Below are 10237 nucleotides of genomic sequence, written 5' to 3' on the forward strand. Positions count from 1 at the left end.
AAGCAAAAGACTAAAAGCTGTGAGTCTCACTGACAGCCACTCAATCTGTGCCACCAGCCCTCCTAGCTGGCCAACCCCCCCCGAGAATGGTGTTCGTCAGCTTGAGAAACACCTCAACAGGCAGGAGCTGCCTGACAGAGATTGGACATACATCCTCACCCTCCCTCCATCCTTACATGCTTCAGAAATAACCACAAATGCCTCCTTGCTTTGCAGACAGCGAGCGAGGGCTGTAACAGCAGGCTGCCAGGAGCAGCAAGGCGACGGTGTAGGTTGCGAGCCTGTGCAGGAGGGAGGGGGTGGGCAACAGGAGGCAGCCTCTTTGCCAAGGGTAATCCACAGCAGGAAAACGTCTGGAAAACAGTGCACTACACAAAATAAAGAAGCAAAGTGCCAGAAAAGCCAGTGCACATGGTGGAAAACACAGTGTCACTTCTGTGGGGCGACACAGGGGTGGGGTAAGCACTGCTGGTGGGGGAGGTTTGCAGGCTGAGCCTGATGGACGTGCCCGGGTACCACAGGGATCTCTGTGGGTGTGCGTGTGCCGGGCTGGGCTTGCTCCGTCCTTGCCTCTGCGTGCAGAGCTGCACAAGCAATGAATGCGCCTATTAAGATCCAGCCAGAACATTTGTCTCTGGCTGGCAGAGAGGTTTCCACACCCTGGCGATACGCTGCATGTCTTTGTTTTTGCTCTGAATGCTCCACACGCTCAGTTCAGTGTTTTTAGACTCCGAGACAGACGCACTGAATTGATTTCTAATGTAACTCTCATAATTACCTATGGCTGGTCATGGCCTCGATGCAAACACATGAAGCAGACTCGAAGGCGCGGATTTTACTGCATTACACCACGGCTTCCCACGTATTTGATGTGGCTCTGCAGGATGGTGCTTCATTCTGGGTTAATATTTGATAAAAGAGGAGATTCATCTATGTAACTATACATCAAAGGGCAAACACACGGTCAGTAAGTGGGCACAGCATCGTCGAAGTCATTAGTTCTTACATCCCAATCACCTGGTTTTCGGTGTTAAATTTGATTAATTATTTCACTCAAACTTTTATGCAAAACTTGGATGAGATTTTCCAAGTCACATCAGAAAAAAAGAATAAATAATAATAAGCATGCACTGCTCGCTGGGGAGTGCTCGGTGGGGAGCCCAGGGTGGTCTTTGTCATCCGAAGGGCTGTTAATGCACAAGTGAGAGATGTTCAGAGGAGGCTTTCAGCACTCAGCATTTCCTGCCTCTTGCACCTTGCTTTTTCCTTTCTTATCATTACATTAACACTTCTGTGTTATGGAATATTTATGATGCACACCACATGCTTAATGGATTTCCTCCTTTATTTGCAGCTAGCCTGCATTAATTCGAGACTCACAGTATTAAATCTGAAATCCATCAAGGATTCCTGGGCTTAATACCACCACCGCTTTTAAATGATAAAGGAAATCTGTAAATCAAACTTGCAAAAGCAAAACCAAAGGCTGTATGGGAGGAGCACAAGCAGGTCGACAGCATCCCTCACACTAAAAGCACCTGGAAGTAAACTTCTATTAATTGAACTGGTTGTAAAGCTGTGAATTACAAAGTAACTCTGCCCTATTTCATAGCCACAGTTTCCCCAGAGTAGGTGCCACCACGCTGCCATGCATTCCCCTCCCTACTGCCTGTCCTCCAACGTGAGGATGTGCGAGCAAAGCGAGTGGTAAGATGGATTAGAGCTGGCCTTGGGACTCCAGTGGTACCCAAACCACTCAGGGCTATACACTCTGGAGTGAGTAAGAGATGAGCTGAAGACCAGGCATGCATTATGGTACATCTGCTTAGATCTCATTTGCTGGGCATGAGCTGCATGGCCTTGTGCTGTCAGCACAGTGAGATGCAGATGAATACTCACCATTCCTCAACCCTGTCATGTCTTACTGCACCAGTAAAACTTCTCCAAATGCATGTGTGGTGTAAGGAGTTGCATCTCTAGGGACAACATGGAGCATCCACAGCAAGGCAACGCTCTGCCCAACACGCCTGATCTGCTATTGCACCGACAGATGCGATTTCCCAGAGTTCTCCCATACATTTGTGTTTATAGAAGTCATTCTTCCCTATCAATGTTTTCCCATTATTATCTTCTACACACATGCACACTAAAGTTAACCCTGAGTATCAGCAGAAGTGGGAAATCTTGCTCCTAATGAGACCACTGCAACCTCATAGAAATCAATTCAATTGCATGCAGTAACAGCACAACATTTAGTGCCATTTAGCTGCAGGACGTGCGCTGAAAATAAATCTGAATGTGAAGAGACAAGTTGATGCTTCACAGGTCCAAAAGAAAAAATAGATCAGTAGGTGGTACATTCATGAGAGACCCCTTGAAGCCATCAAGGACAGACTTTCTTGGATATACATTCATGTAGACCCAACCAGGACAGCAGAATACCTCGATTTTTTCTGGGATCCAACTCTGCATACCCTTTTTTTCAGTTAATGGCAAGCATCCCTGTACTGGTGCCTGGAAAGGAACCTCAGCACCATGCCCCATGTGTACTCACCTCTCCAGCTGCTTAAAGCGAAGCTTCAGCACTGGTAAGAGCAAATTCAAGCTCCTTATATTCTCCTCATCAGACTGTTTTAGAAGGAACCTCAGGACATGCCCAACTTTCAGCTACAGCACTCTCCCTTTGAAGATAATGGGTTAATCATACATTTAAAGTTAGATGTCTCTCCCTCTGTTGCTGAACGGGGTCCTTAATACCCCCTAGTTTAAAGGAAGACTTGCAATATTTCTATTCATCATCATGCAAAGGGCAGAAGTTGCAGATTTAAGAGTGGAAGGTAATTTCCCTTTCTGTGCTCAGCAACAAAGAACAGTGCCGTAGGCTTTCCAACAGCCAATCCATTTTGGTACTTCACTGACAAGGTTAAAACAGTCAGAAATATATTGTGCCACCCTTGGAACAGAGGGGGTTTTTTGTTCATATGTATTGAATTTCTACTGAGATGATGGTTAAGGAAAAAGCACTTGATAAGCTGAGTTTCTAACCTGTGGCAGAGTCACCAGGTGGGAAGCGGAAGAAATTCAAACAGGGGCTAATTTCCTACTTGCCAAACATCTGATTTCCAGCAAAACGAGCACATTCAACAGATCAAAGCCAACCTGAGAGTGCAGGGCCATAGCCAGGGTACAGCACATCACTCCTGGGGTGCATTCAACAGAGAAACGGGGACTGAGGCAATGTCACAGCCTAGAGACAAACTGCCCAGAGATCGCTCTGCTCTCCTCTGCAAATCCTGGGTGTGTGAAGGAGCAGCGATGGGATGCCATGGGCTCCAAAAGCACGTTCCAGGCAAGTCTTGTTCTGTGCTTCCCTGGGTGCCTGCAGGTCCTCTGCAGAGAGCTAACGCTGTCTGCAGCTCACCGCCCTTTCACGGTGTGACACTGATGGGGAGCGGTACCCAGCCTCTGACTGAATCCAGATGGGAGTCTGAGATAAACTACAAAGGAAACTCAATGTCTAAATCAGCACATGAAAAGAAGCCAGCAGAAATAAACAGATTAGTCTAGACTACAGTATTTTTTTGCTCAAAAATAGGAAAGGCTGCTACAAACTTAGACCCAAGGTGAGGCAAAAAGCCTGTAAGGAAGCAGAGGGGCTCAGAGGCAGCACCTAGAACAGGCCCTACTGCTCCATAGATAAAACACATGCCAGGTTTTGATGAAAACAGCTCCAGCAGAAGGTGTCTCAGCAGGACGGGTGCCCAGCAGCATGCTGCAAGGAGTCCCCTGCCAGCACCGCGCCGCCCACATCCAGCGCTTGGCTCCGGCCACGCTGCAGCATCCCATCTGCAAAGCACAGATAATGCTCCCATGGCCACTTGCCCACCCGGCACTTTGAACTCGAGGCTCATGATAGTGCAAAACCACCCCATGTGCAGGGACCCTCCACCGAGCCAGCCCCCAGGGTACCAGCATCATCACCCTGAGGAGCAGGTACCACCAGCTGCGCCTGGATGAGCTGCAACCTGTCCCAGACCTGAGTTCGACCTGTGCCAAGGCTGTCCCGCAGGCGCTGCCGCTGCACCCGGGCAAGCTGGAAGTGGCACAAGTTTGTGCTGGAAGCATTCATCTCCTGCAGAAAACAACACTTGAAATCTCACAGCTTTCTGACCCCCTACGGGGAGCCTGGCTCATGTGCCTGGGCACATCTTGCATGTTCAGCCAAGCTTTTGTGTGGCATCATTTAATCTTTCCAAAACCAGCATTTTGAAGCAAGATTAATTCCCCCCTGTACCCCCCCAACCGCCTCTCCAAAGATTAAATAATTGTGGGACTGGAAACAGGTGGGCTCAAAACTGGAAACACTGGGTGTGACCTTTGGAAAAAATAGTAGCAAAGAGCAGAGTTTGGAATGCCTGGCCCCTTCTTGTAGCAATTAGCTCAGACCAGGACAGTGCTCTTGAGGAGCCCCAGCCCTGTGTGTAACTTACACCAGCAAAACACGGTGTGGCATTGAGAAGGGGAGGGAGGTGAGAGGAAGGGAGCCCACTGAATGAGTATCAGTCCCACAAAGTGCATTTAAGCTCCACCAGTGGCTGCAGAGCAGGGACTTACCTCCAACTGCAAGTGCATTGTGTCTGTGTCTGTGGTGGCATCCAGAGGTGGTGAGACACCGAGAGAGAGGGCTCAGCCCTGGGTGGGGGAAAGAAGAGGGAAAACAAGCCTCAGAAAAGGTCTGGATTGGCACAGATCCCAGGGCAAAGCAGAGGGTTGCTGGCACTGCCACCTCCCATTGGGACTTTCCACAGAAAAATGCTCTGGGAAGGGGGAAGAAAAAAAAAAATCACACTGGATGGAGGAATGCTGAGGACCTGCCTGAGGGGAGCCCACCCCTCCTGTTTGAGCTCACCACAGGCTCAGCACTGGCAGTACCGCTGTATCCCAAACACCTTCTATCCACACACTGCCATCGGCTCCACTGCAGCATCTCCTGGAAGTCTCCACGATCCATGCACTGGGGACAACTGGGAACTGCTGCCTTGGCTTCAGGACTGACATGCATCTGTAAGCATAACTGAAATGTGGGTCAGAGAAAACCACGTGCAGGAACAGCGATTCCAAGGCTGTATTTGGGCTGGCCTCGGGTGAAATTCAACAGGACCACACCATCAGTTCTTGCTGGTGGCAGAGAGAGACCCTCCCCCAACATTTCAGATGACTTTGGGATAGGTATCTTCCCCTTCTACTATTTGCTTTACTCTTGGAAGAAAAAAAAAGTTCTCTCCGGAGAGCTTTGAACGTTACCATTTATGCCATGCAGGCTACTCCCTTCAAACATTGCACAGTATTCGAAACGACCTTGGCACAGTGCCCAGGATCCTGTCTTTTTGGATGAAAGTTTCAGATAACTGACACTTCCAATTACCATTTCTCCCTGAAGAGGTCATCTCTGCCTGGGCTCCGGAGCGCAGCAGGAGAGGCACCGAAGGTCCCTGGATTTCACAAAAGGTTAAAAAAACCCCACATCTGTACAGTTGCTAATTAAAGCCAACGCACTCTGTGTCTGACCTAGTTCTGCCTTGCTTTCAGGAGGTTTTTACCTGAGTATCTTCAAGCCACTTAAAAATTAAAATGCTTAATAATGCATCAGAGGCAAACGTTACCCAGGGGCTCGCTGCGTGGGGGATCGTGGTTCCCTCGCAGTAGCGGTGAGTGGGGAACACTGCCAGCCTGGTTTCCCTGCCGTTACTCTACCCATGCACACCTTCATGCCGCTTATTGCTGCCACAAGACTATTTTGGCTGGTTCATGATAAGTGTTGAACAGCACATGCTGGAAAATCAGGAGGCAGAAGCCGGTGGAGCTGTCTGTCCGGTCCCCAGCGCATCCTGTCTCACTCTCAGCTTCTCCCAAGAGAAACCTTTGTGCATTCCCAAAGTCTCCTCCCGAGGTTTAATTTCCCGGGATAAACGTCAGGGCATCGCCAAGCTCAGGAACGAGGGCTCAGCAATCCTTTTCTGTTTCAGCGCCTTGCAGTGCCATCCGATGAAACGTTTACCCAGGCAAGTTTCATCTGGCTATATTTTTTACTTGACTGCCACTCAGTGGCAATGCAAAGCCATAGCTCGGGGAGGCGAACAGGCAACCCCACAGCCCCGCGAATCAATCTTGGTGGTTCGGCGACCCTTCCCAGAGGTGTGGGGCAGGTGGCCTCCAGAATCCGGTTGTCACCCAACGCATTTTTCCATAGGCTTTGCAGAAGGTTACAAAGTCCCATCTCCGGTGCAAAAAAGCATTAAAAATATCAAGGGCATTGTGAAGGTAACGTCCATCTCACGGTGCTTTTTAATCATAAGAAGGTGGGTGGTGTCCAGCACACACCTAGAAAGGACTTGCAGAGGGCTGGTAGTTCTACAGTGTCCATCAGCTCCTCCCTAGGTAGGGCAGATACAGTATCACACGTGGGTCTGCTGCTGCTGCACCCCGTAGGAAGGGTCTGTCTTCTGTGGAGAGAACACATATACACGTTCCTTGATGAAAAACCAACCTTATGGGAAGTGAAATGAGCTGCTTCAGACACCCCAGTCCCGTATCTCATGGGAATTCCCAGTGCGAGGGGAGGACCCGCCCAAGCTCCTGCTTGGCCACCGTGATGCGGCTGCTCTTCCGAGGTGAAACAGTTGGGTTTCTCAAGTTTCTGCTGAAAAGTCAACATTTTCTATGGAAACAGTGAAAATAAATCATGGCATTGTGATTTTACAAGGGGGCAATAACAGCAACACAGTCATTATCACAACAGGGCAGAATTTTGAAACGTCAAGCAAGGTTCTCAAGAGAGGGAGCTTGCAGGCTCAGTGCTCCAGACTGGCATCCTGAGGAAATGTAGGTTCCTGCATCTCCAACTTTCATTTCTATCTCCACAGCTGCATTGGTGACATTAAAAAAGAATGTTTATCTTTTTTTTTTTCGGTATTCTCCATGGAGGTAGAAGATAAGGGGCTGAAATTACAGCGTACTGGAGCCTTCACATTGCAAATGCTTTAACTTTCTCTTCTTTCTTTTCTTTTCTAACACGTATTGATTAATGTCGAGGTAAATTTCTTGGTGTGCAATAGAGGTAAGTCCTTGTAACCAGACCCTGAACTCAAAGTGACAGTCACGTTATCTCATTTAAAAAAAGTAGTCAGCCAAGCTGAAAAGAAAAGAAGGGTAATATTCAAGCCTCGCCCAAGCCCTCATTTTCTCTCACTCTAATCACAGCTCCCGCAGCAGTACAGCCTTGCAAAGTCACCTGAAGGGCCTCACTGCCTGCAGTGAGCATGACATCCCTCACACACTGACCCAGAACACACCAAAGCACCAGCAGCAGCTCTTACTGGAAGGGGTGCCAAGATCCATCCCCTTTCGCTCTCACACAGAGAGGGTAACAGGTACATGAACTCCATTTCCTTGCCATACCCAAACTCATTTGGAGACCTCATCACACTGGGACCAGGTTGCAGCTCTGCTTTGCCCTGTATAGCTTAAAATGTTATTCTGGGAGCGTAGGAGAAGCCCCTCCAGCCCACACACAGAGGCGCACTGGACTTCTAGGTCCTCCTTCAGCCTGGGTGGGGGCCCCTCTTCTTGCCCATGGGGCAAGAGCACAGCAGCACTTCAAGACATCAAGCTCAGAAATAGGTGGAAAGAAGCCATTTTTTTTCACTGTGGATTTCTTTGTTATGAATTTTAATGGTACTTCAGATTAGTTCAGCTGCTGAGAGCAGTTTGCATCCCATTTGGACAGCTCTACCTGCGCCAGCATCAGGATGAAATGTTTACTTTTCATATGTCTGCACTTGAAGCTGTGCTGCAGGAACCCAGCCTTTCAAAGCTTGAGCCTGCCTAGGAATTCAGATCCCTTTTCATCCGCCTTATCAATTGTCTCCTCAAGGAAACATTTTGCCAACGCTGCAGATGATTAAAGGCTCAGGAGCACGTGCCAAGAGACAGCTGTAAGCACTCTGCCATGGGAACAGCCCCAGCAAACACAACGGGACCTGAGGCGGGATGACTCTGTGCTGCTGCCATTTCTAATGGGGAAACCACCACAGATAGGTACAGGGAGATCCTCACGGTCAGTGTGCAACAGCAGGGCTGGCAGGGTCTGCTCTGCACAGTCAGCTCCTGATGACCTTGCCCGGGAAGAAATGTTTTGCTCAGTGTGCCTTGGAAAACTCTGGTTCCCCTGGCACTGGCTGGAGATCCATCCATAACCCTCCCAGCCCCCTGGCAGCGCAGTGAAGCTAGAGGAAGAGCTGGGTTCTGGTGGACATTTCCTCTCTGGCTTGTGATGCAGCACAGGGTAGCGTCTAGCAGAGCGATGCACACAGAAGCCTCCACAGCTCCCATGACTCTGACTTTGCTGGTCTCATCTCTTTACTCCTGTTGAACCAGGACAAAGACTCGGATGGGGTGTCTCGGCTGGTGCAGATGAACACAGCTTCACAGCCAGCTATTCCTAAGAGAAAGAGGAGCAAACTTTAATGGTTTTGCTAATGATTACGTGTCATTTATTTGGTCTGGGAAGAGCCACCTATGACAGGCAGCTGCACAAGTAACATTTAGCTTGCTCCTCGATAAGGAGAGGAATAACATGGAATCCAGACTATAACTACAAAAGCACACGGTGCAAGCAAGCCACACAAAGTGATCTGCAGGAGAGATGCAAGCCCATGGCACCGCTTTAAGGCACAACTAGTTACTGGGGGCTCTCGGTGTGAAGGTATGTTGCTGTCCTTGGGAAGATATTTTAAAACATGCCCCAGCCCTGGTGACTTTTTTTTGTGGCCCGTACACAGTGAGGGGGAGAAGCAACAGCCCCCCCTGGGAACACCCTCCCAATGCCTGTTTCACGCTCCCAACGCAAATCTCAAAGCACTTTGTAGGTGGGAGAGATTCCCCTCACCAGTGTCCCAGAGCAGTGGGCTCGGCAGGACGGCACTTCTCCCTTTGAGATGATATTTTAGGGTAAAAGGGATAAGTGCATTTTTGTAAAAAAAAGGTCAGTGTTAAAACTCTGCTGTGCTAGCCCTGCCTCGCCTGGGGCAAGTAATTTTTTTGACAGGTGAATAAAATATCATTAGTTTCTTCCCTGTCATCGATCACCAAAGTGAAGACTGGGCGAGTAACCTCTCCAGACAGTCCTGGGGACAGCATTAGCCCCTGGTTTCTAAAGAAGCAGAGAGGGGCCAAGCCAGGAGGGTCTCTTTCTATCTAAATGCATGGGAGGCAGGCAGCTAAAGCCTCTCCCTAACTCTGACTTTTTCCCCCCCTAAGCGTTAGAAGCTGACAACAGCATAGAAATGGAGATTTCACGTTGTCACTCCAGCCTTGCCCAGCTTTTTGTGGCCAGGTAGCCCAAGCTGGGCTGTATATTGTATCAGGGCATTGCTGAGAGCAGCGGCATAAGTTAAGGAGAGAGAATGACAAATCTGAAGCCTTTGTCTAAAGGTCACACACTTGATGCTTCTTTCGCATTTGTGTGAGTTAATTTACTTTAAAAAAAAAAAAAAGAATCTTCACAACAAAGAAAAATGAACAGAAATCTGTCCCTGAGACTGCCATGGCCGTGAACTTCCAAAGCTATTGTGGTTTCAATAGAAGAATAGGAGACACTGCCATCGAAAATGCCATTGATATTGTAGCAGATCATTGCCTAAATAGACCATAACAGCCCCCATTTCAATGGTTACCGAGAGACGCGTTAACCCCTTCCCGTCTGAGCGCCTGCACAATCTCTGCATGACACATCAAAGGAGACGCACCAGATAGTATGAATTTCACACCCTTTTTCTGCCTCTGTCAGCTCCTCTGAGCTTCCCCGTCCCTTCCCTTTGCCACACCGCATCAGAGCCAGCCGCCAGGCCAAATCCTTTTAAGCACAGGCAGAAAACCTGGGGTTAGTGCATTGTCTCACCCCCCTCCAGCCCCCCCACCCCAGGCCCTGCTTCCCAAACCACCCAGAAGAAGGCAAAGCCTTCCCCAAAGGTCTCTGGCTCAGTTAAAGTGCCAACACTTTACAAAAAGGACACACATATATATACACACACATACATAGATACTTATTTATATACTTGGTATACATTTTAATTCTCAGTGGACCGAGTCCCAAACCTTTCCAACTCTGAAAGGGCTTTTGAGGAGAAATTAAAACCAAAAACCAACCCAAACAAAACACCCCACAACACCCCCTCAC

This window comes from Gallinula chloropus (genome assembly GCF_964237585.1).
Source record: "Gallinula chloropus genome assembly, chromosome: 11".
Lineage (NCBI taxonomy): Eukaryota > Metazoa > Chordata > Aves > Gruiformes > Rallidae > Gallinula > Gallinula chloropus.